We start from the raw sequence: 26,633 nt of genomic DNA on the forward strand, positions 1-26,633 counted from the left end.
CTTTTAATTAAGTGATAAGCTGCATTCTGCAACATCTGGTCTCAGGTTAATGCCCAAGTAAAGGGCATTACAGTAATCAATCCTAGAAATCACTATGGAGATGACCACTGATTTTTGCAGATCAGGAGGGAACAAGGGTAACACCTTCCTCAACATTTTTATTATTGTGGCCGGCTGGGTGGGAAAAGGCAAGAGACGAGTCTTAGTAGGGGTCAAACTAGGCTTTATTGACTAAAACAGTCTATCAGTACAGGTTGGTCGGATCGGCGAAGGACGCGGTGAGCGGCTTCTTTCCTTCCTGCTTTTTCTGATGACACCCTCCTCTCGGCGCCGGGTCGGGCTCCGCCTTCCTTTTACTTCGTGATCCGTCGTGGCCCAGGTTCCGCCGAAGGGGAGACAGAAACAGAGGAGGTATCAGTACTGGGTTCGACCCAACGGTTGCTTTAGGGAAAGGGGGTGAGGGAACACTCGGTGCTTCAACTACGGCCCGGTCAGTGAGGGGAGTGCACGGGGCTTTTATTCTAAGGGACTTTTGGGTTCTCCCTTCTTTAACCGCAACCACCCAGTAACCCTTCCACGTACCTCTGTTAGCCACGCCCCTCCGGGGAGTGGCTGGGCGACTCGTGGGTCCGTTGTCCTCCTGGGTCCGTCTCTCCCGATGGTCTCCGTAGGACTCCGAGTCGTCTTCTTCCCGGCTTCTCCTCCTCTCCCCGTGTGACTCCCGCTCCTGAAGCGCCGCCGCCCTCCGTCTCTGCAGACGCCTCCGCTGTTTCCACGGTCCCTGCTCTGGCAGTGCTGCCTTCGGCTACGCCGCTCCACTCCTCTCCTCCTCTCCACGCTGCTCCTCTGCTCCACGCCTCTCCTCCGCTTCACGCCTCTCCTCCGCTCCACGCTGCTCCTCTGCTCTGCTCGATTCCTCTGCTCCACGCCACACCTCCACTCCTCTCCACTCTGACCGCTCCTCCGGTGTATAGACACACCTGTTCCGGCAGCTGGGCGTCTTTTACGGTGATGTCGTGCTCCTCCTCCTCGTCACCTGGTCGGGGCCAGTTAAAGGGACCGTGCTCCATGTCTTCCTCATCACAGCTGTACTGGTCCTCCACGTGGTTCCAGCTTGAGTTCTCCGACACCTGTTGAGACAAGAGGGGGGGTCACAGTTTACAGGCGCACTCCGGGATACAGGGGGTGAGTACCCCGCTTCCTGGTTACAATTATAAAATAACATGTTGTGTTGATGTCAATTTATTTATCGGGGTCTTGAGTGATAGCTCGGTATCAAAAACAACCCCTAGGTTTCTTACTTTAGAAACAGGCAGGGGGGAAAGCCGAGAGACTGTGGCCACCATGACCTGTTCTAGAAGGCCAGATCTTTACCAAAAAGGAGAATCTCTGTTTTCCGTTAGTTAAATTTTAGGCAGGTACCACTCATCCAGGTGAAAATGGCCTTCATTCATCTATTGAACCGGTCAGCAACCTCCTCCATGTTGTTAGACATTGAAACAACGATCTGAGTATCATCAGTGTACGCTGTTGGGGCAAAGCCAAAAGATTGAATACGCTTGGATAAAGGGGCCACATAAATATTAAATAGCATAGGGCTAAGAGAGGACCCCTGCGGGACCCCGCATGGCAGGGTGAAGGATTTTGAATGAAACTCCCCAAGGACCACCCTTTGCTCTCCGTCTCCTAAGAATGAGGAGAGAAGGTTGAAAGCAGATGCAGAAATCCCAATTTCTGTCAACTGCTCCAAAAGGACCCTATGACTCACTGTGTCGAAGTCTGCGGTGAGAACCAAAAGGACCGCTGAGGCCTTCCCACCATTGTCCATAAGCCTGATCTCTTCTGCGACTGCTATCAAGGCAGACTCGGTGCTGTGTCAAGACCTGAAGCCAAACTATGCCTCATTCTAAATTTGATTTTTTTCCAGATATTCTGACAAAGTTTCATTGAGATGTTTTTCAATAACTTTAGCTGGAAAATGTAGTCGAGATATGAGCTGATAGCTATCCTCTGTCATAGGATCCAGAAGCTTTTTTCCATTCCCTGGGAAAGCAGCTTTCCTACTAATGAAATGTTCTAATATACTGTGGTGGATATGCTCTAGACGATCTGCACATCAAAGTGTCTCCTTTATAATATGATCCAAAACAGTCCTTATGTTCAGTCTTGGGTGCTCCCTTGGAGCCAAACACTCATTCATCTGGAGTATCAACTTGGATAGTAGTGGTGTGGACACGTTGTTCGGATTGAATGGGAACTCCCGATGGAATGTATCATGGTTCCAATTGAATAACAGACTTGGAAAGGAGGACGTATTTTTCACACTGAGTGCGCAGACTTTAACTTTGGCACCAAAGATGTTAAAAAGAGGACTATGAAACTGTAGCACTTCTGGTATGTGTGATTATACTTTGGAATTTTAACTAAATACAGTGTTTATTGGAGACTATGGGCCAGATGTAGGTAGCCAAATACCGGTCGGTAACGGCCGATTTCGGCCGTTACCGACCGGTATTTGGCTTTTGACATGTAGGTGGCTCGGAATTTACAGAATCGGTATATTTACCGATTCGGTAAATTTACCACTTCGGTATTTTTCCGAATCGGTAAATAAACCGATTCTGCAAATCCATATGTAGGTGGCACAGTTTGCAGTGCCACAGGCCCTTAGGAGTCCTTATTTTACCGGTGGTAAAATACCGAATTCCAGTGTACATGCACATCTGTGCATGTACACCTATGACATGTGACACACAGACATGCCCTTAGGGCATGTATGTGTGCCACATGGCACACAAGCCTGCAATTGGGGTGCTACAGGGTGTCAAAGTGACACCCCATTCCCCCTGCCAGGATTCGGTATTTACCGAATCAGTAAATACCGATTCGGTATTTCCCATTGATTCCTATGGGCTTACCCGATTTGGTAAATACCGAATCTTCCCGATTCGGTAATTGCAAAATAAAGATTACCTACCTCTGCCTGCTTCCTATTTGCCTACTCTTAAATACCGATTCGGTATGATTCGGTATTTAAGAGTAGGTAAATCGTAATTACCTACATCTGGCCCATAATGTCATAACCACTACATTAGTGAGCCTTGAGGAAGCACAGGCAGGGCGAAACGCGCGTCGGCTGCTGTGTTCTGTAAAGAAATAAAATTTGACTTTGAAATCTGTCTACAGCTACGGTGATACTCAATTCTGTAGGACTCTTTCTCGTGTGATGATACTGTTGAGCAGTTACGAGAGTCACTCCAGTTGTTTCCTCTTGACGCCGCAAACTCCCAACTCCCTCAAGGATCAACCAACACAATCAGGAAGGAAACTCTGACTATGTCAACTACTCCCTAAGGGAAAGGGGAAGTGGAGAGAGGAACAAACAAACAACAACAAACACTGGTTCCTGTTGCTGTTTCTCTTGAAAGTGTTCTAGGCCGTAGTTTTGAATTCAAGCAATCCTGGTTTCACGTAATCCTGTGACACAGTACACTTGGTCAACAATTCTGCTAATTAACATTAAAGATTTCTTAAATATTAAATAACATCAAGGTTTACTGACCATAGAAATTAACGACCCTTGTTCACACTTAACTGAGTCAGTCAGGAGTCAAGTGCATCCAATTAAACTAACTTTGGACTGCCGCCTTAAAACAAAGTTGAGATAAATTGATTCTGAACCTTTTGTCTTAAAAAAACTTGAATTAATTAGTGTGTTAATTTATTAGACTAATTAACTCTTGTAACTCATGCACACGCACATACCTGAAGATCCCAGTAGTTTCTCTGTTCAAGGGATTCTGAAAATTAAGAATTAAAAGAACAACAAGCAACCTATACTCTGGGCTGTTTGTAAATACTCTTAACAATTTTAACCCCCAGAGATTAAGTTTGCTCCAAAACTATCTTTGGCATTTGATAACTATTTTACATTCATTAATATTGAAGTCTCAGCAAAATTTTACAAATTACTGAATTGCTTTTGTCAAGGTTTGTTTAACAAATCAGTCTACCGATTACCTACAGCATTTGTTAATTACTAAACTTATTTTGTCTTGGCACGACACCCCAAAGTCCTTCTTTAAAATAAATAATCTTATTGTCCTTTCTCGCTTTTGATCGGACCGTCGAAGAAATCACCGGCTTGACTTCCGTCGAGGGAAAGATGTCGGCATCTGTCCTCGTGGCTCCTCGGAAAACTTCACCCAGACGAACAAGAAATCAGGTAAGAGGCTAGCGGTAAGGGTCGGTAAACAAGTTGAAGTAACAGGGATTAAAGGGACTGGAGGCGGTTGGGCTTTAACTTAAATAAAAGGAAAGTGCCAGGAATCAGGTCGAGTTCAAGGTCGGAGCCGCTAACTGAAGTGCTCTTCGTATCGTCAACTTGAGACGAAGCACTGAACCGTTAGCGCTCGCTCCTTAAGTAGACTTCTCCCTCAGACTTGAACGTTCTGTCAAACTGCGTGTGAAACCCTCTCTAAATGTCCACACGATCAACCAAGTGCGCAATCAGGAAAAAGCCTCTTGTCAAAAATGAACAAGCATTGGTCAAGGCAACAAATAAACATTGGAAACTGTAATTGTCTTTCAGAAATTATTCCTTTCTAATTAAGTCCTTCACAACGAGTTTTTTCCTAATTTAATAACCACAAGGATCATTACAGGATCTGGTACATTTAACAGATTTATTGTATCACAAGATTACGTAGGAAAACCAGTTGCAATGAGTGCACTCCTTACAGATACTGCTCTTCATGGTGCATAATGCACACAGGAAGAAAGTAACTATTGTATGGTGTGATCTGGTGTCTTTAATCTAAATTCCTTACTAATGATGTTAAACAGAGTCCTCAGGACCGGGGCTATGTTGTGTGCCATATCATGCACCACCTTGCGTGGGCAGGGATCAAAAGGGGCTCCTGATTTAGAGTATCTTATTAGCTTGATCACTTGTTCGACTGTCAAAAGGGGAAAGCTACAGCACTCAGTGTTGTTAGGAATCTGAGGGAGAGCACTTGTACCCGGCGCAGCATTAGTGAGGTTAAATTCAATGTGGCTTCCACTATATCCTTAAAAAATTTTGCCCGTTTGACACATAACAACTGGCTAGAACGGGCCATTTGGGTGATTGGGACTCATGAGTGTCTGAACAGTTTTAAAGAACTCTTTCAAAGAATTAGCGGCAAGATTAGGTTTCTAAGTATAATATTAACCCCGGGCGGAGAGCTCCACTCCGCCCGCGGAGTGTGCGGAGATATGCCGACTCCACGTTCCGTGGAGAAAGCAGAGAAGGCAAATCTCTGCACACTCCGCAGCAGAGCGGAGTTGGCCAGCCCCCGCCTACTAACAAGTAATTCAACATGAATTAAAAGTAAATTTAAAACCACTTATCTGTACTGCGGCGTCCCCGGGCTGCCCTCCTCTTCCTCGCCGTTTTGGTAATCCTTGAGAAAACTGTGCATGCATACGGGCATGCGCATTTCTTGCCTTGTCTAACCACTCAGTATGCATTGCTGCTGCTTCATTCAGGTATTCTTGGAGCAGTGGCAGCCTGGCTTTGAGACCTTCCTCCAAATCTATATTGTTTAACTGATTCCAAGCACTGCTCTTTTTAACCATCCCATTAATGTTTAGTATGGGATTAGAAGCTAATAAACCCAAACTAAAATGAAGTGCATCGTGATCCAACCAAATAATTGGAAGAACTGCTTCCACCCTGAGTTTGGGATGATTGGGGAAGATACCATCCAGGATATGACCTGATTTGTGTGCAGCTATCTTTACCATCTGATCCATATTAAAACAACTTAAGAAGTTAATTAGCAGTGCTGAGTCTCTATTATCAAAATCCTTCAATTGAAAATTGAAATACCCTAAGACTGTAAAGTTAGGGTAATGAATACTTGTCTCCACAAAATTGCTTAGTGCGTCTAAAATTTATTCTTGGGACCAGGGGGTCTATAGATTAACAGGCCATAAAACACAGCCTGGTCTATTATTTTACATTTAAAGGAGAGAGACTCACATTCTACTAGATTTAATGGTTCCTGTTAGACTTGGCATCTTTTGGCGTGTTTCCCCTGAGTTTTTGCTTTCTGACCTCCTGGTATTTCTGCACACTTTTCTCACTGCTGATCAATGGTAAGGTGCAAGTGCTCCTGCGTTATAGATTGGTATTTGCATGATTGGATATTTGTTTTACTTGTTAGTCCCTAGTAAAGTGCACTGAGTGTGCCAGGGCCTGTGAATCAAATGCTACTAGCGGTCCTGCAGAACTGATTGTGTCACCCACGTGGGTAGCCCTGAGAAGGTAACTCAGATCTGCCATTGCGGAGTCTGCGCGCAGTTTGTAACTGCCATGTCTACTTGGCCAGTGCAAACACTTGCCAGTCCCTCACCTTCCCTTTTCTTACATGTCAGCCAGCCATAAGGTAGACCCAAGGTACCCCTGTGGGCCGGTTGCAGTGTATGTGAAAGGTAGGACATGCCCTGGTGTGTGTAGCATGTCCTGATAGTGAATTACAGCTAATTTCATTTTTTACTATTGCACAGCTACATGTTCCCCATAGGACAGAATGGGGAGTTTGCTTACACGATCTTATAAACATAACTGGCCTGGAGAATTAGGTAGGAAAAATAAAGTTTAGTATGCCTGAACTCAGAATCTAAAGATGCATCGTTTCGTGAAGGTGATTTTTACATTCTGTGTTTGAAAATATCACTTTTAGAAAGTAGGTATTTTCTTGCTTGGTCATCCTGTGTGCCTCTGCTGGAATTTGGATTGCCTATCTGGGTTTTGGATGACAGAAGGCTGGGGAGCAGGAGTGGCTTCAGATAGTCTAGGTAGGTCAGGAACGGGCTGAATAGACCTGGGCTGCAATTGGGGAAAGGGGAGGAGATTTCTTTGTACCTCAAAGGACCTGGTATGCCTTTGACCATGCCGTCTCCACCTCCTGCCAGGATGTCACACCAGAGAAGGCAGAACTGGTTCTGACTGGGCACAGACACTCTCTGCCTAAGAGATCCAAGGATTTTGGGATATAAATATTGGGGCCCAGACCCCTGACTTTTAGAACACTTTTGGACCAAGAAGACTGCCAAGAAGAAGAGCTGGAGAAGCTGCGAGGAGGAACTACCACATTGCTGTGTGCTTTGCTATGTTGGCCTGCAGTGGCTGATTCTGTCTTGGGCAGTGAAAGGACTGGACTGAACTTTCTGCAATCTATTGTGAGTTCTCCAAGGGCTTGAGGTACAGTTTGCCCCCTGTTCAAGAAGTCTCAGGAACAGCAAAGACTTCAAGCTCTTCTGCCCTCAGCACAGGGGACTGTGTGTTTTGTGCTGAAACAGAAGAAGAAGCAACCTGACGACGTCAACAATGCCGCTGCTGACTCCGTGTCCTGAAGGCACCACAGAGGGCACCACAGAGGGAACTGCAGAGGGCACCGCCGCCACGCCGCAACCCTGGTCTCATTGACAACACCTGCTGATGCCGCCACCAAGCCGCTGCTCTAACGCGACCTGTGGGCAACGCACTCCACACCGCCTCGCTTCACGACAACGCCTTGGCATCCCCAGCGACACTGATCCACACCGAAATCTACGCAGCTGCTTGCAACGTGGTTTAAGGGCACTGCTCGTAAAGTTACACGACGCATCGCTCTCATCCCGCACCGCAGCCTTGGCCTACCGACGCCGGCACCATCGACTCCCGCTCGTCAGCCAACGACAGCGCTCCAGCAACGACGACGCTGCTGCTTGCACCGCAATCTGCCAGCACCGCGGTAAGCATGCATTCACTTGGCATTGTGACCCTGGTCTTACCAACAACGCTATCTGATGCCACCACCGAGTCAATGCTCACACCGTGACCTGAGGGTACCGTACACCGCACCGCCGCACTTCACACCGCAGCACCCGATGCCTACCCACACCAGCGCACCTGACTTCAACAGAGAGGAGTTCGATCTGCAACGCATGTGACTTCGAGGGCCACGACGACTCCTGCACCGACCTCCGGAACCGACGCCTGTGAACGCCGTGCTTTTGGAAGCTCAACGAGAGGTCGCTGACGCCTTGCATTTCTAAAAGGTACTGTTTGCGGGTCTTACCGACATCATAGCTGGCCCGCGACGCCACGATCAGCCAGAACTGTTTGGATTTGTTTGTTCATGATGCCGTGATAGCCCTTGATGGAGCTATCGACATCAAGGAACTGTTTTACAAGCATATTTTAAGTACTGTATTGTGGATTTTTATCATTTTTGGTCTTGTCTTAAGTATGTAAAAATGTGGATATTTTTGTAAACTGATGTGGTGTCCTTTTGTAGTGCTTACACTGTATTACTGTTCTGTGCAAATGCTTTACACACTTCCTCTAAGATAAGCCTGACTGCTCGGGCTAAGCTACCAAGGGGTTCTTTTAGGAGTGTAACACCCTTATCATGACTAGAGTGGTGGTTTCTGCCTAATTTTGGCACATGCCCTAGCATACCAAAAATCCCATTTCTAACAGTTCCCAAATGATTTCAATTGACTTAATTTGAAAAATCACAATATCGCTTCTACGTTTGCTGATTTGATCAAACCTATTAGTAGTGTAGCCGCCTGGGAGTGCTGCAGCAAAATCTGGGTCAGTTGCATCACCTGCCCAGGTTTCAGTCAGAAATACGAGCTGGGGAGTATGGGTCTCTAGATGCTCTAAAAACTTGTACTTGTGTTTAATTAGGGAACATGAGTTAATCAAAAAGCAGCTCAGTGAGATGGTTTTAAAATCCGAGCTGTGTCAAGGTTTGTTGGCACAACCACGCAGCTATCGTGCTTTAAATAGTCTCGTTGGAGGTAGACTAGGACGTCAAATTCTCAATATGGTGGCCACTTACTGTTGCGGGTGAATCTAAGGGTCCCCCAACTTCAAAGTGACACAGTAACACAATGCACAAAATTGAAGCACTAAAAACTGTGAAAATGTCCCTTACTATTGCGCAAATTGGCTGATCAAGCGTAGGAGCATTGAAGCACTGCTTGGTAGCTATCATGTGCTTTAAATATTCTCGTTGGAATAAAACTAGTATGTCAACTCCTCAATATGGCGGCTGCTCACTCTGACAGGCAAGTTCAATGGTCCCCCACTTCAAAGTGACACAATGCTAAAAAAAAAAGCGCTAAGAACAGTTAAAATGTCCCTTAATATTGTGCAAATTGGCAGATCAAGCGTAGCAGCGTAATGCTATAGTGTCTTGAGAATTAGCAATGACGGAACCCTTTTGGCTCCTGATGAACACTGTAGAGTTATTACGTAATGAATAGAGTGTATTGCAGTAAAGGCTGCTTTAGAAAATCGAGTTTGCCGTTACACACAGACAAATAAAGACGTGTATTACTAAGCTGCATGTGTAGCATAGTCATTGGCGGATAGCCCTGCTGGGAAAATGCTACGAATGGCAACAAGGATGTGGGATAAGTAACCTGAAGATTGACAGCGCTCTCTCAGAGAGTATGCTGTGGTCCCAGCAAACTGCTTGTGAGTGCCACATGTGTTGCAGTCGAAGTACAGAATTAACACTTAACGCATGTGGAGTCAAAGTGCAACTATTGCAAAAAAGTTAAAAACAAAGAAATTGCAAAGAAATCTACATATTGGTGAACGAGAACCTGCTGGTAAGACCGTACATGAAGGTACCATGCTGCTACACAATATGAAGTCATATGTAATCCGGAGCATTGACGCTAAAGGCAGCTACAATCAGGTTTTCAAAGAGCAGCTATTAAAAACCACATGTTGCAAGATAACGTTACAATTTGAAAGTGGTGCAGACAAAGTGAATGTAAAGAAACGTCATAGAATAAAACAGTTAGTTACCCACCAGAACTAGAGTAAAGTGAACCGGTAAAACCTCAGCGCCAGGTGTATGGACCCAGGCAAAGCACAGAGGGTTGTGCTTATAACGCTGGTGGACTCTGTCTAGCCGACTAAAGGGCTGGGAAGGCAGTCAGAACAGGAACATAGAAGTGGGTGACAATCAGAACGGACGCAGATATCTGTCTAAATCCAAAACGCAGCTTTTCCAATGGAGACATAGACTGAGGTTGTCTTTTCAAAAGTCGTCAAGGATGATCCAGAGGCCAGCACATCTCAAGGCCTTAGAGATGACCCACACAAACCAAGTCAAAAGTAACCTCTGAGGAAGCAGGAAAGAGCTCCACCCTGAATATCAACCACTCCCAGAAATGGTTACAATGCTGCTGCTTTCTTCAAACCACCACAACCATTCAGTACCACCAAAAAGCAAAATATTGGCAAGAGGTGGACTACTTGGGTGGAGACATTTGATGATTTCATTGATGCATTTGAAGAGACTGATAAAAAGAATATCAAGTATCTAAAAAAATCTTGCTGGTGATAGTGTAAAAGAAGTCATAAAGAAAATGTTGCAAACTGACATAGACATCACATATCATCAAATTAAAAGATTGTTGAATAGTAAGACAAATCCAATGACAAATGTTGATTACGAATTATACAACTGCAAACAAGAACGCCAGAAAGTTGGTGAAAACATTGATGTATTTGTGGGGAGACTCAACACACTCCTCAGTCACTGTAAGTTCAATTAATTTAATGATGAAGAAGCTATGCGACTGAGAATTATTAATGAATGCTTATCAGATCCATTCAGATGATGAATGCTGAGAGAAACTCTTACGGCCAGATTCATCATTGCAAATTGCGCTCGCAAAGGGCCAGGTTCTGAGAATCTGGCCCTTTGCGAGCGCAATTTTTGCATTTGGGATTCATCATCCCAAATGCAAAAATCGCTAATAGCAAAATCGCAAAATTGCGAGGAATTGCATTTAAGGAATATCTATTTGAGATTCCTTAAATGCAATTCAATAACCATTTTCAAATTGCGAATTCTCAATTATTGGCCGCTATTTACCGCGAAGTCTGACTTCGTGGTAAATAGCGAAAAATTAGAAAAATGCACTTTAGTGCATTTTTCTAAGTTGCATGTTACACACACACATGTCCTTTGGACATGTGTGTGCGCAACACCTGTGTACATTTGCTTTTCAGGGGTGCTACAGGGTGTCCTTTGGACACCTCTGGCACCCTTGAAATCGAATCCTTATTTGCGATTAGCAAATTGCTAATCGCACATAAGGAATAACTCCCCATTCATTCCTATGGGCCTTTAGGCCCATAGGAATGAATGGGAAGTTATTCCTTATTTGCGATTAGCAATTTACTAATCGCAAATAAGGAAGATGTAGGAATCGCAATATTTTTTGCTATTCCTACATGAATCCCGTTTTACAAGTCCTTAATAGCGATTACTTAATAATCGCTATTAAGGACTCGCAAAACGGGACAATGATTAATCTGGCTATTAGTCTGGAGCTAGTGTTAATTGCTGCCAGAGCCAATGAACAAACTGCTGACATGGAGGCCGGAGTTGCCCAGGACCAATCAGTCATATGTGTGAAAAGCAAGTCAAAGGAAAAGGCTAAAGGAAATAAGGTGATGTCTATACGTTAAAAGAAGCCATGTTTTACATGGGGTTCTTTGTATCCACATGACACAAATGTCCCGCCATTGGGCAGACATGTAAGGGCTGTGAGAAGGAGAACCATTTTATGACGGTGTGCAAGGCAAAGGGAAAAACAAGTGTATCACAGCGTGAAGACAAAATAGCTGCTGGAACGTTCCAGAAGCAACTTTCAATGTGCACCCACAAGGCCCAACAAAGGCGCCAGGTATGACAAATCATTACTGAAAGAAGTCGATTGTCATTCAAGTATTAGTCAAACAGTTCACCCATATCAGTATCAAGCGAAAGTGAAGAAGATGGTTGTGTCATGTTAAAGATTACTTTAGAAAAGCTTGTGCATGTCGCAGTGGCCGCATGTCAAGAAAAATGTCAGTCAGAGAACAGTCAACATGTCAAAGTCATGCAAACATTGTCCAAAAATTAGACCGAAAGTAAATGGTTGTTCGGTACATTTCATCATCGACATTGGTGCGTCGATAAACTTTATGTATGAGGAGAATTATAATGAATTGCATCCTTTACCAGAAATTATTTAGTTGAAAACCAAAGTGTACACATGGGTTGCAACAACACCCTTAAAAAGTCAGGGTTAATTTGTAGCAACAATTAAATACAAGAAAACAAGAATGCAAGTACCAAGCCATGTGCTTCAAGGGACAGCGTCAAGTATCTGTCTACTCAGATTCAGCACAGCTGCTGATATGAGAATGATTTCTGTGAACTACAACATGAATGCTCCCTGTGAATTAGTAAGTCAGTTCCCTTGGTTGTTTCAGATTAAGACCATGAAAGTAAAGTTGCATATTAATGAGGACTTCTGTGTTCTTGCTCAGAGACTTAGGCAAATTGCTTTTCATTTACAAGCTGTTGTTGAAAAAGAACTTAAGTCATTACTTAAGCATGATATCATTAAAAATTCGACTGGTCCAATGCCATGGGCTTCACCCATCATGCTAGTGCCTAAAAAGGACAGTGAAGTAGCGGTACGCATATACTTTGACATGCATCAGGCAAACAAGGCAATTGAACAAGAACGACATCCGGGTCCACACATTGCTGACATGATAACGCAACTAAATGTTGCAAAGGCCTCTCCCACCTAGATTTAAATAAAGTTTATCATCACCTGGAACTCAAAGAAGATTCCAGGTGCATTACAACATTTTCTACACATGTTGGTCTGTTTCGATACAAAAGACTAAGGACCTCATTTTAAAAGAAAATGACACAGCGTGGCGCAGCAAGCCATTTTGCTGCACCGAGCTGCAACATTTTAAAAGCACAGGGATGCGTCGTAGTAACAACAATAAGATGCACCCATGTGCTTTCTCCTTGTGTCATGTTGCAAGGGTGCTTGCGTTGCAGGGATGATTCTTTTTGTGCAGGAAGGGACACCTTCCTGCTCAAAAACAATAATTGATAGCATTTTCCTCTTTCTACGCATGCTGCACATTGTAGCACGCATAGAAATAGGAAAAAAAAGGAGAACTAAAAGTATTTTGTTCTCGTTGCACCACTCCTATGCCTCCCCTGGGGAGGTGTAGGATTCTGACACATTCACAGATTACAAAACTTTGTAAATCTGGGAATGAGTCTGGTTCCATGGATGTTGCATGGGAACACCCAAAGCAATACCCATGGAATACAAAGTGAAGGGGGACCAAATTTACAAGGCCATGATAAGTGATGAAGGGTGTCTTTATGTGGCCTGGTAATATGGGCAGGCACACTGCACCGCAGATGCATCCAAAAAAGTGATGCACTAGAGGCACAATGGCATTGTAAATGAGGCCCTCAGTTTTGATGTGCCATCTGCTGTAGAACTATTTTTAAGAGGCCATTCGATTTCTCATACAACCTGTCATGAATGTGTTCAATTACATCGATGACATATTGGTTTTCAGGGCTACCCAAAAAGAACTCGATAAAGCACTTACACAAGTGTGTTGTTTACTCCCCGAAACAGGTTTGACTTTGAATGGAAACAAATGGCAAAGGGCCAGATTCTCAGAACCTGGCCCTTTGCGAGCGCAATTTGCAATGATGAATCTGGCTGTAAGAGTTTCTCTCAGCATTCATCATAAGACAAAGCTAACATTCTTTGGCCATATCTTTTCTAATGGGAGTATGACACTAGATTCTGCTAAAGTATAAGCACTGTCAAATGCTGATCCCCCACAAAATGTTTCCACGGTGCGTTCGTTTCTCAGCATGGCCAGCTACTGTTCTAGATATGTACGAGACTTTGCCACTGTAGACTATGACTACAAGAGTACAATTATAACATTGTACATCGTCCAGGAAAAGATCAGAACTCTGTTGACTACTTTTCCAGGGAGCCCATTCAAGGTCATGGCACTCAATCCAAGTCAGCTGAAGCTTATATCAACTTCATTGTAAAATCAAACACACCAGCTGCCATTTCGTTAGCCCAGATCACCACTGCCACAAGTCACAATAGTAACATGTTAAAATTGAAAGACTTAATTACACAGCAGTCATGAAACCAGTTCACTCGACCTCTTACCAGTGATGGTGAATATCAAAAATACTGAAATGTCAAAGATGAATTGTCCATAACTCAAGAGAGAACTATATTGTGAGGGTCGAGAATCTTGATTCTGGAGAGTCTGTGGCAGAAAATGATTTAAGTGGCCCAGGAAGGACATAGTGGAATCATTGCCATGAACCAAGCTGTCCGAGATCGAGCCTCGTTTCCATATCTCGGCAAGCGAGTTGAGAAAGAATTAAAGTCCTGTCATCCCCCTGTACAAGAATTGGCTTGGTAGTTTGGTTTGCCCTGTTCCCATCATGCACTGGGACAGGAACAGGCTAATTTGCATATAGCCAAGTTCTGAGCTGGGATGGTGCAGTGAGCTAAAAAACGGTGATGGATCAAGCCCTGATCTTTGGACTGGGTAAGAGTGGTCTGCTTAATTCAGGCACTCTGTTCATCACCACCCCCTTTTCTGAATCATTTTGTCCACCATAAGCGTGGAAGGGTATACTCAGATGTGAGTCCCTTGCTCATTGCACCATCAGGATTCAAGCAAGCCGGGCCGACGACGCCTGAAATGGCAGAAACCGGTCCCCGGAAGCTTGTTTCCTTCCCAGTACAAGAATTGGCTTGGTAGTTTGGTTTGCCCTGTTCCCATCATGCACTGGGACAGGAACAGACTAATTTGCATATAGCCAAGTTCTGAGCTGGGATGGTACAGTGAGCTAAAAAACGGTGATGGATCAAGCCCTGATCTTTGGACTGGGTAAGAGTGGTCTGCTTAATTCAGGCACTCTGTTCATCACCACCCCCTTTTCTGAATCATTTTGTCCACCATAAGCGTGGAAGGGTATACTCAGATGTGAGTCCCTTGCTCATTGCACCATCAGGATTCAAGCAAGCCGGGCCGACGACGCCTGAAATGGCAGAAACCGGTCCCCGGAAGCTTGTTTCCTTCCCAGTACAAGAATTGGCTTGGTAGTTTGGTTTGCCCTGTTCCCATCATGCACTGGGACAGGAACAGACTAATTTGCATATAGCCAAGTTCTGAGCTGGGATGGTGCAGTGAGCTAAAAAACGGTGATGGATCAAGCCCTGATCTTTGGACTGGGTAAGAGTGGTCTGCTTAATTCAGGCACTCTGTTCATCACCACCCCCTTTTCTGAATCATTTTGTCCACCATAAGCGTGGAAGGGTATACTCAGATGTGAGTCCCTTGCTCATTGCACCATCAGGATTCAAGCAAGCCGGGCCGACGACGCCTGAAATGGCAGAAACCGGTCCCCGGAAGCTTGTTTCCTTCCCAGTGCAAGAATTGGCTTGGTAGTTTGGTTTGCCCTGTTCCCATCATGCACTGGGACAGGAACAGACTAATTTGCATATAGCCAAGTTCTGAGCTGGGATGGTGCAGTGAGCTAAAAAACGGTGATGGATCAAGCCCTGATCTTTGGACTGGGTAAGAGTGGTCTGCTTAATTCAGGCACTCTGTTCATCACCACCCCCTTTTCTGAATCATATTGTCCACCATAAGCGTGGAAGGGTATACTCAGATGTGAGTCCCTTGCTCATTGCACCATCAGGATTCAAGCAAGCCGGGCCGACGACGCCTGAAATGGCAGAAACCGGTCCCCGGAAGCTTGTTTCCTTCCCAGTACAAGAATTGGCTTGGTAGTTTGGTTTGCCCTGTTCCCATCATGCACTGGGACAGGAACAGACTAATTTGCATATAGCCAAGTTCTGAGCTGGGATGGTGCAGTGAGCTAAAAAACGGTGATGGATCAAGCCCTGATCTTTGGACTGGGTAAGAGTGGTCTGCTTAATTCAGGTACTCTGTTCATCACCACCCCCTTTTCTGAATCATTTTGTCCACCATAAGCGTGGAAGGGTATACTCAGATGTGAGTCCCTTGCTCATTGCACCATCAGGATTCAAGCAAGCCGGGCCGACGACGCCTGAAATGGCAGAAACCGGTCCCCGGAAGCTTGTTTCCTTCCCAGTACAAGAATTGGCTTGGTAGTTTGGTTTGCCCTGTTCCCATCATGCACTGGGACAGGAACAGACTAATTTGCATATAGCCAAGTTCTGAGCTGGGATGGTGCAGTGAGCTAAAAAACGGTGATGGATCAAGCCCTGATCTTTGGACTGGGTAAGAGTGGTCTGCTTAATTCAGGCACTCTGTTCATCACCACCCCCTTTTCTGAATCACAAGTCACAATAGTAACATGTTAAAATTGAAAGACTTAATTACACAGCAGTCATGAAACCAGTTGACTCGACCTCTTACCAGTGATGGTGAATATCAAAAATACTGAAATGTCAAAGATGAATTGTCCATAACTCAAGAGAGAACTATATTGTGAGGGTCGAGAATCTTGATTCTGGAGAGTCTGTGGCAGAAAATGATTTAAGTGGCCCAGGAAGGACATAGTGGAATCATTGCCATGAACCAAGCTGTCCGAGATCGAGCCTTGTTTCCATATCTCGGCAAGCGAGTTGAGAAAGAATTAAAGTCCTGTCATCTATGCGCAACTGCCTATCCACAAAACTTTTTCAACACACCCTAAACATGTCAGACCGCATGCCTGGGAGAGAATAGTCATTGACTTTTTCAGTCCACTCGACAATGGAAATCACCCGATGGTGATTGTGGATGAATACTCACGATTTTCATTAATTGAGGATCTCTTATCCACTGCTCAAGAATGAGTCATTGAGAGACTGGATGGCATCTTTACTAAATGGGATGTTTGAGCCATACTAAAATGTGACAATGGCCTGCATTTTAATAGTCAGGAGTTCAAAGATTATTTCGAGTATCTGAGTATAAAGCATCAAAAGAGCACTCCTTTGTGGCCGCAGGCCAACAGATTGGTTGAGAGGTTTATGAGTACGCTGAAGAAAGCAGTGCGGTGTGCTAATTTGAAAAGCTCAATTTACAAACTGTGTTAAACTCTACATTGCAGGCTTATCATTCAGCAACTCATTCGACCAGCAACATTGATGTTCAGGAGAGCAATGACAACCAAGATATCCCAGGGCACCACTCAGAGAGAAAGTGATGAGAATGCCATTCGTACGAGGGACTTGGGTGAGAAACAAAATATAAAAACATATGCTGACAGAACACGACTTGAGAAAAACATCATCTTCCAGAGAGGAGACAAAGTGCTCGCAAGGCAATTGTAGAAAAGAAAAACTGATGCTCCGTATGATACAAAACCTTTCCAAGTAGTGTCGACCAAAGAGCACATGGTGCCTGCCCAGCACCCTGGGAAGTCTATTACCAGAGACTCTTCTCACTTTTAGCGTTTTATTAATAGTTTACTGGATCATCATGGTGAAAGAGAGACTGACTCTGAAACACCAGTGACTGCTGCCACCTTTTCACCATCCCAGCAGATCTTGGGTTATGACGGTGGCCGATCTTAACTTCACACGACACAGTCAGGTCAGGCATTACAGTACCAAAGAGACTCATTGAAGAAATCTAAATTTATATATGTGTGTATCGTTTTGTAAAATCAACAAGTTTTCATTTAACAGAGGGGGATTTGTAGTGTCTTGCAAATTAATAATGACAGACCCTTTTGGCTCCTGATGAACTCCATAGAGCTATGACGTAATTAATAGAGTGTATTACAGTGAAGGCTCCTTTAGAATGTTGAGTTTGCAGTTACACGCAGATGAATAAAGATGTGCATTATTAACCTCCATGTGTGGCATAGTCATTGGCGGATATCCCGGCTGGGAAGACACTACAGATGCCTTCTTCTAAGCTACCAGAAACTAAGCATGTCCTTAGATGTACTCTGTCAAATACTATTATTCAGCACAGATTTGAAAGCAAATGTGGCAAACTGACTGTCCCGGCTTGAGTTAACTAAAGTTTATTATCCCCAGTTGTTTTAACAAAGAGTTTAAAAAAACTGGACATAAACCCTGTTGGTTTTGATGACCTTAAGTAACCCAAGGAGCCTGACCTCTTCTTGAGAAAATGTTTAGGAATTTCTGCTGCTGTGGGTAGTTTAGGTAATAGTACCATATGGACAAATTTTGGAAAAGTAATATACAATTACCCATGTGTAAGGAAATGCTTCTTTTTGTATGATCACCCCAAATGTTTGGACTGATGCTTCTGGGTTTTCAACTCGGAAGTGCACTGGGCCCTGCAGACACATGTGCTCTGAACCCTCAAAGTGTATGCACAATTGGTTACTCCCAGATTGCTATGTGAAAAGCAGTGATTTATAAAAACGTTTTGGAGGGAATTTCAGTGATTTATGCAAACCTTTCAAAAATCATTAAAGCTGGATCCCTTCATCAATTTCTTGTCACTTTGGTGTCTACTCAAGAATAAAAATATCTCCTGTTTTCATAAACTTGAGTGGGGTTTTTATTATGTCATATTTTTTACTTATTGACTGTTTTGGTACAAGGTTTACACTTATTTTCCTTTGAGTTAAGCCTGACTGCTCTGTTCCACAGCTACCAATGAATGAGGGCTGGTTTGATTTAAAGGAACCTACCTGGACCTGTTACGGAATAGTGACATTATTACTTGGTGAGGTCCCAAAACCACCCAAACTAATAATCCACTTTTCTCACAACATAGAATTCTGGTAACTCTATAATGAAGATCATTGGTTTGCGAGACCAAGGTGTCTGTGGGGTAGAGACTGGTTGTAATAACTTCAAGGCTCTCTTAGTAGAGATCATAATTTGGACACAAACTAGACTCTGCCCATAGGCCTCCACCATATTTTTTAATGGTAGGACATGAACATGTACTGGCAACCACTTTTTGTGTCCTTCATACTCCAGTATTTCCTCCCAACAGCGAGTCATGACAAATGCAGAGGACTTTCCTTTGCAGTTCCTCAGTTGGGACAAAATGTCAATCATCATGGAACATCATGGGAACTTTCTTTTCAAAGTCCTTTCTTGCCATAACCAATTTTCTCGCTCTAATTTGTGTTCTTTCCGTCGTATCTGCTTCATAATGACTCTGACATTAAAAGTTGTTCTGCTTGAAAGCAAGGGTTACAGGAGGGTTTTCTACTTGATCCTCTTCCTCAGATCCTTGTCTGGAGAGAGCATTATCCTTTCACTTTCGTGAACCAGGTTTATAAGTATTGTCATAGCTAAAACACGAGAAGAAGAGGGACCATCTGGCATGTTTGGGATTTGCACACTTCATACTCTTTGGAAACATGAGGTTTTTATCTGTCCAGACTGTGATCATATGTGGAAAGCCCTCTAAATAATGCGTCCAAAGTGTGAATGTCCCTTTGATCGCTAATAGCTCATGATCACGCATGGTGTTTTTTTCTCAGCAGTTGACAGGTTACGAAAAAAATATGTCTCTGGGCGAAAACCTTGAGTTTCCAGATGTTTCTGAGACAGGATTGCTCCTATTGCAAAAGCAGATGTATCAGTGTCCAAATAGAAAGGTTGGGTGCAGCCTGGAAGCCTCAAAATCGGGGGTTGTCATGAATGTAGATTATGTTCGAAAGGTTTCTTGCTTGAAAGATCTTAGTGAGTTCAATAATGAGCTTGAGCATCTGGGAATACATTTCCTATAACATATATATAGAAAATGTCAAAGCCAAATAACGTTTGAATTTGTTTCACATTCTAAGGAGAAGCCATTCTCTACCAAATCGTTTACCTTCAGGTAAGCAAAGCTTGCCTGCTCTGTTCAGGAATCCTGATATGGGTTGGTGCCTAGATGGTTCTGGTGATGTAATGTCTGTAATGGAAACTGACATTGAAAGACCTGGGCACCTTGGGGAGGTTCATGAGATGAGGAATCTACAGGTAGATACATTATGCACCAGAAAGATTGTTATAAAAATTTTTACTTGTTCATTAAGTAGTAACCTCAGTTAGGGGAAATTAAACATATTTTAAGCAGCAAGTCTCATACCCCCAGATTCATCAACAAACAAATTTGCGATTCCTTAACAGCTAAAATTACCGATTCGCTATTAAGGAATAGCAAAATGCTATTCATCAAGAAATCACAAGACATCATAGCGATTTCTACTAATTCCTTAATTGCGACTCACAAATTGCGAGTCGCAATTAAGGAATATCTCCCCATTCATTCCTATGGGCCTAGAGGCCCATAGGAATGAATGGGAAGACAATCTCAATTTGCTAATCGCAATTAGCGATTCGCAAATTGAGATTGCGATTCCAAGGGTGCAGGGGTGTCCAAAGGACACCCTGTTGCACCCCTGAAATTAATGTGTGCACATATGTTGCGCACATGTGTGTGAGCAACATGAAACTTTGAAAAATGCACTTTAGTGCATTTCTCAAAGTTTTTGCTATTTACCACGTAGTTAGACTTCGCGGTAAATAGCGGCCCCAGATTGCGTATTCGCAATTTTAAAATGGGTCATGAATTGCATTTAAAGAATCTCTAATTGAGATTCGTTAAATGCAATTAATCGCAATTTAGCGATTTCTAGAATTGCGATTTTTGCATTTGGGATGATGAATCCCAAATGCAAAAATAGCGCTCGCAAAGGGCCAGATTCTCAGAATCTGGCCCTTTGCGAGCCGATTTTCCTTTGATGAATCTGGCTGATAGAAGGCTGTGCTAGCTATATAAATTCCAACTAAAGACGAACAGCACACTTACAAAAACAATGCGCCCTTAAAAACCAATTTCAATCTGGTTCATACCATACAAATAACACAGACTGGAGATGAAATAAGTTACTAACCACATTTGTTTTACATTTAATAGAGAAGATCTGGCCTAGAGGTTAAATACTTGACCAATTAACCTATACTTATATACTTTAATCCCAGCTCCCCCACTTGATTGAATTGTGGGATCTTGTAAACTTCATGATCCTAACCCTTGAGCCAGTTAGTCCTGAGATGAAGTTGCACCTCTTTTTGTTATTTTCCACACTCGGCAGTATGAGTTGGTTGACGCCTGCAATGTGCTTTTGCAATGTGCAGCAATCTTTTGTTCTATCATTCATACAGCCAATACAACAAAGAATACGTACACGTGCAACTGGCCAAGTCTATAGGCTTTGCTAATGGCTGTTCTTTACTAGTGTTTTATCAATCTAATTGCTTTTGTTTCATTTGTTCTACCCTTGCATGCTATAATTCATTTGTGAGTTAAATGTGTTAGTTGTTCTGCCACTTCCTTCTGTGTCACTGACCAGAAACAGTTAGGAGGAGGGTTGAAAGAAACGGAGGTAATTTCCTTGACAAGTGATTGGTCAGCTGATAGTTGGTCAACGTTGAGGCCAGTGCATTTGCTAAAGTGCCCCAGGCTCATCCAGCACCCAATGGGACATAAATAGAATTTTTTGCTTTTCAATAAGCTGCTCTACCCACTCCAAATTAGGGGTTTGTGATCTTCCTTGCGACAAAACAAAATATGCTGCAGTTTCTCAAAATACGAATATGGTAAATTATGGAGTAAGAAACATCTGAGACGCCAAACTCACATGATAACCCTGTGGCAAACATTTCAACAACTGATTGCAATTAATTATATGTTTGTCCGATTGGTTTTCGACAGCTTCAAAGAATGAATGCCACTGTCAATAAAATCACAGCAGGGCCACAAAACAGTTTTTGGAACTGAAAAGCTCGATAATAAGCACCATGTGCTATCATCTACAGTAACACATTTGCGATGGCAATATATTTATGGACGAGATGTTTTAAAAGAAAGTAGCATCTGTGCACATAGTAAATCTTGTGCTAAGATTAGAAAGCTCAAGATTTCCACAGTTGTAAACACGATTACTTAGAATAATTAATTTCAGAAATGCATTTCAATGCGAGAACAAAACCAACTACTTTTGAGTAAAAACAAGACACACAAACCGTACTCATTACTGCACTTCAATGTACACTGCGAATAAACTTAACAGTTTTCAAAAGGAAAAATCTGCAGAATGGAAATTCAATTATAAGTCATCTACTGAAGGATGGCCAAGTGATCTGCATGCTTGTGTGTCATGGGGGAATATGAAGCAAAAAAAGGATGGATGACTTTCTATACCAGATGCCTCACTTCCTGGAAACCTAATGATGAAGTACAGAATATGGTTACTCTGTTTTTCCATTTCTGTTTTCTCTTTGTACTCTGGTCATCTTTTACACATGCTCATATAAATTTATTTTACGGTTGCGTAATAAAATAATAAATAAAAACACAAATATATATGCAATGAAGAAAGCAAATGTTAAACCTTTGGTATAGTTTGGAAAACGTTATTTAGTCTTGCTAGACAAACCAAACTTAAACGGCACAAAACAATACAAATTCTACACATATGGGTATTCCTTTTATTTATAATATACGCACCACCTTTACATTACTATAACTTTATCTATTTTTTATCTATAAACCAAACTTAAACTACGCAAAATTTTTTAATTTTAAACTTACACTTTCCCAACAACGTCAAATTATTATAACTTGCACTCCTCCATACACAACATATTCAATTCGACAGCTACACTACATTAACTATAACTCACCAGTCTACCATGCACCTTAGGGCATATTCTCAAGGAGCTTTCACCTAGTTAACGGCACTTTATCGCAGCCAAAGTCGCGATAAATATATCACCCCATTCACAAGCTGGTGCTAACAGCCCATAGCACCAGTTTACCTGTGATAGCAGCCGCAAAAAACATTGCCACAGATGTCCCCCGCAACTATCGCTAATGAGATGCAGAGTAGGCATTCCCGAGCAAAAAGCAGCGACAACACCACTCCGCAACATTCTCAACGACCAGCCACATTGTTGATAAGATCACAAAACATGCAATAAGGCGCGTTAGCAGCAGGAAGCTAACACCTGCTCTGACCTGGTGTAAAGTCGGACCTCAGCCTGCACCACAAAAGGGAGCCCAGGCCAGAGCCACACCTGAACGGCAACATATGCCATGGAGCCATTCATCATGCAGCTGGGCACCCCAACAGGGCCACAACACCCACCGCCACCACCCCAGGCCACCCCCTCCCCGGGCATCCCCCTCAGGCCAAAGACATGCCACATCAACCACACGGAATCATGTGCCAAATAATCCACCTGATGTCGCACAATCACATCTGGCACCATGAATGTGTTGTAACAAAAATGAGCATCGCGCATTCACCTTCGAAGCAACAAATGAAAATGTGTTAAAACAAACACAGAACAGAAATTATGATACATGGCGGCACCCCTCGGGACACTACGTAGGTCACATCCTGCAAGACGAATACCATGATGAGAAGGTGTGTCCTGCACAGATCAAGGGACAGAGAGAGAGCGATGGAGAGAGAGAGAGGGGGTGAGAGAGAAAGATGGACAGAGAGGGGAGAGAGACACAGAGAAAAGAAGAGAGAGACAGAGACAGAGAGTGCTGACACTGCGCACCCAGGCCACACTGCTCACCTGCTGCCACCAGTGTGTTTCCAACTACGTGCCAGTATGTGGTGCAGTTCACCAGGTCCAACATCTGAGACAGACCGGTCATCTGAAATAGAGTCCAGATACCTGAATGGCAAAGTACATACAATTGCACACAACATCATCGCCTGTCCACGCCTGCACACCCAGAGAGCTGCACCCCAGCCCCTCCTCACCCAGGCAGCTGCACCCCAGCCCCTGCGCACCCAGGCCTCACTGGTCACCTTCCGCCACTGGTGTGTAGAAATGAGGGCTAACCATGTGCCGGTGCAAGCTCCGAGCCCTGGGCACGCGGACATGTCACACTCCACATCATGCAGCTCCGCTCCGCGGGCCCCCAGGTCTCAGATTTGATGCTGGGTCTTGATTTCTCCATGGAAGAGGACATACCAGTGTACCCCACATCATCGCAGGCTGCACACCCGCTCAGCCTCATGGGTGCCACTGACTCTGTGAACCAGGAGGCGACGCCATGTGGCGGTAGGCCCGCACTGCCCGCTTGCTCAGGCCTACACTGCAATTCAGCAGGACACCCAAAACCTGAGCCTTCCGGAACCCCGGGACGGGGCATCATTGCAGGGTGCACACTAGTTCAGCACTTAAGGTGCCCCTACCTCACTCAGTGCACCGAAAGTCACAGTCCTGTGGCAGTGTGCCTGTGTTGGCCGCAGTGTATCCAGTGCCACCAAGTCTGTGCCCCGCTACTCATGGACCCTTTATGATTGGGTATCGTGGTGTGAACGCCATCATGCCACCTCCAGGCCTGCGGAATGTGATGTCGCAGGGCCCTGGGCCCCCATGCCTACATGCACACCACACGGATACACCCTGAGAGAGATTAGAAATGGCGTCGTGCGCACGGCCCTTTTTATTGGCAGGGTCACATGTCCTGTGACGCGTGTACTGGATGGGTGTGGTGTGGGTGTAAACCAGCCATGAGGGAGTGGCTGTGGCATGCTGACAATCAGACCTGTGATCATCAGATCACTACAGGGGAGACCTGGCACACAACGCGTTGTCCCCCCTGTGAGCGTAAGCGTAGTGGGTTGGCCTGGTGTATGCCAGTCCAGAGTAAGGCTTTGAACAATGACCCCGGCGCTCTGTGCGTGGTTCCGTACGGAGTTGGACAAGGAAGTAACAAATGCGTGTGTCCCCATTGTTGCGTCGGTGCCACCCAGACAACATTCGGCAATGTGTCACCCTGTGACCCAAGTCGAACGACGTGAGCCACATGGACGTATGGGGAATTCACTGAACCTACATACATCAATACTACCACACATGGAATACCATAGACACAAGACATCTGTGTGATTGGGAATGTTTAATGCACATTCAGTGGAGTGTTGCATCAGGAGCAGTACAGGGCCATGCAAACCCCATGCAAACCCCACATGACGATATAGGCCCGTGGAGTCCTTAAGGGAATGATAAGTCCCAAGGACGAGGAAGAGTTCAGTCCGCAGTTTGTTTGCTGTGTCATTGGCGGTCAAACAGTATATGCAGTATATGGCAGTCCATTGCGAGGTCCAAATTGAGTGTCGCAGAGTACATCGGGGGACAGTGGAAGGTGATGATGCAGAGGTTAGAACCAAGCAGAAACAGGCCCTATGGCGGGGATGCATGCGACTTTGTCCACCTCTTCGTCCTCTGCTGTACCATGTGCCTCATGTGTGGGTGGTGCTGGTCTTTCTCGATCACTGTTTGGCAGTGACACCTCAGGGGCCAGAGGTGGGATGTCTGCAACACTGTGTGGCACTGACACTTCAGGGGGCAGAGATGTGGATGTATTGGTAGCAGCAGCATGCATCAGTGCCAGGCCTTGTGGCAGCAATGCTATGAGGATGGTTTTGAGGTCATTGAGGAACCCAACTACCACTCGCTGGTGTGCAGCTGTGGCAGCTGCTCTTCCCGCATTGGACCGCTCCATGCTTTCCATGAGCCTCCGCATGTTTCCCACCTCACAGGCGAGCTCGATGGAGCCACTTGGAGTAGTCAGTCGTACTGTCTCTGAGTCAGGACTTTGGCGATGTCAGCCATGGTTCATTGGGGAGTATGGAGCGGACTGTGGGTGTCCTTTAGGGACTGTGAGTGGCCCCTGATGGGACTTAGACACCCAGGTATGGCATCTAGTTTGTCTGCCATGTGGTCGAAGCCCACCCACACCTGTTCAGCCAGCTGCTCCTGGCATCCCAACACACGGCATTGGAAGGCCATGTGTTCTTTGTGAGGGTCCTGGGAGGCAGCCGTGGTGGTGGGTGCTGCCTGCTGTGTGGTCTGTGCAGGGGCTGGGGTGTCCTCTTTGCAGCGGTAAACAACCTTTACAACGCAACTTTTACATCGCAGAGCCTTTACAATGCAACCATTACAACGCAAACTATTACAACGCATTGCTCTGGGGGGCGTTCTAGGATAGGGAATAGGTTAATTTACTATCCAATAACCTTCCCTAGTGTCCACGGGGACTGGAGTTGGAATAGTAAATTAAACTATTCACTATCCAGCACCCCAAAGCACTATGCGTTGTAATGGACTGCGTTGTAATACTTGCGTTGTAAAGGCATGCGATGTAAAAGCATGCGTTGTAATGTCATACATCCCTTTGCAGCTGGGCTACCCTGTTCCTGGAGATGAGCTGCGGAGGCTGTCAATGAACTATTGGAAGACATTGGAGTCGAAGCTGTGGTGGTCCTTTTCGTCATCAGAGAAGAGAGGGTCGGGCTGCTCTGCAGGAGGTGTTGATTGTCCCTCTGCAATGTGAAGGGGAGATGCAGTTTAACAATATGTTCTCATGTGTGTTGTCGCATTTAACCCTGGGTGGAAAACTATCTACACTCGCGGAGTGTGAGTAGTTTGCGCAACTACGCGCTATGCGAATCGCACGTAGAACAGCGCAAAAATGCGTAGCGTAGCATAGCAGGCATTTTTTGCTCGCTTGCGGTCCTCAACGTCAAGTTGGCGACCGCGAGCGAGCAAAATCAACATCCCAGTGAGACTTTTTCCTCATTCGCGATCGGCAACATCAAGTTGATATCATATACACTCTGTTGCAACTGATATATTTCCGCTGACTTCGGTATACGGCTTTACCGGCTTTAAGGGAGATGATTCGTAGCTGGAGTTCTGCTGCTTCCTGCACC

General features: G+C 44.6%; 1 long non-coding RNA gene across 2 annotated transcripts in view; it reads left to right on the forward strand.

Annotated features, from left to right (window-relative positions):
* LOC144819556 (uncharacterized) overlaps nucleotides 1-26,633 on the forward strand; it is a 378,156-nt gene that overhangs the window by 61,843 nt on the left and 289,680 nt on the right. Inside the window, exons 2-3 of one of the 2 annotated variants that reach the window (XR_013607442.1) lie at nucleotides 4,134-4,225; nucleotides 17,010-17,256. This is a non-coding gene — a long non-coding RNA (uncharacterized LOC144819556). Of the gene's footprint in view, nucleotides 1-4,133; nucleotides 4,226-17,009; nucleotides 17,257-26,633 lie in introns of those variants that run through there. The other variant, XR_013607441.1, reaches the window with a different exon arrangement.

This window comes from Lissotriton helveticus, chromosome 2_1 (assembly GCF_964261635.1).
Source record: "Lissotriton helveticus chromosome 2_1, aLisHel1.1, whole genome shotgun sequence".
NCBI classification, from domain to species: Eukaryota; Metazoa; Chordata; class Amphibia; order Caudata; family Salamandridae; genus Lissotriton; species Lissotriton helveticus.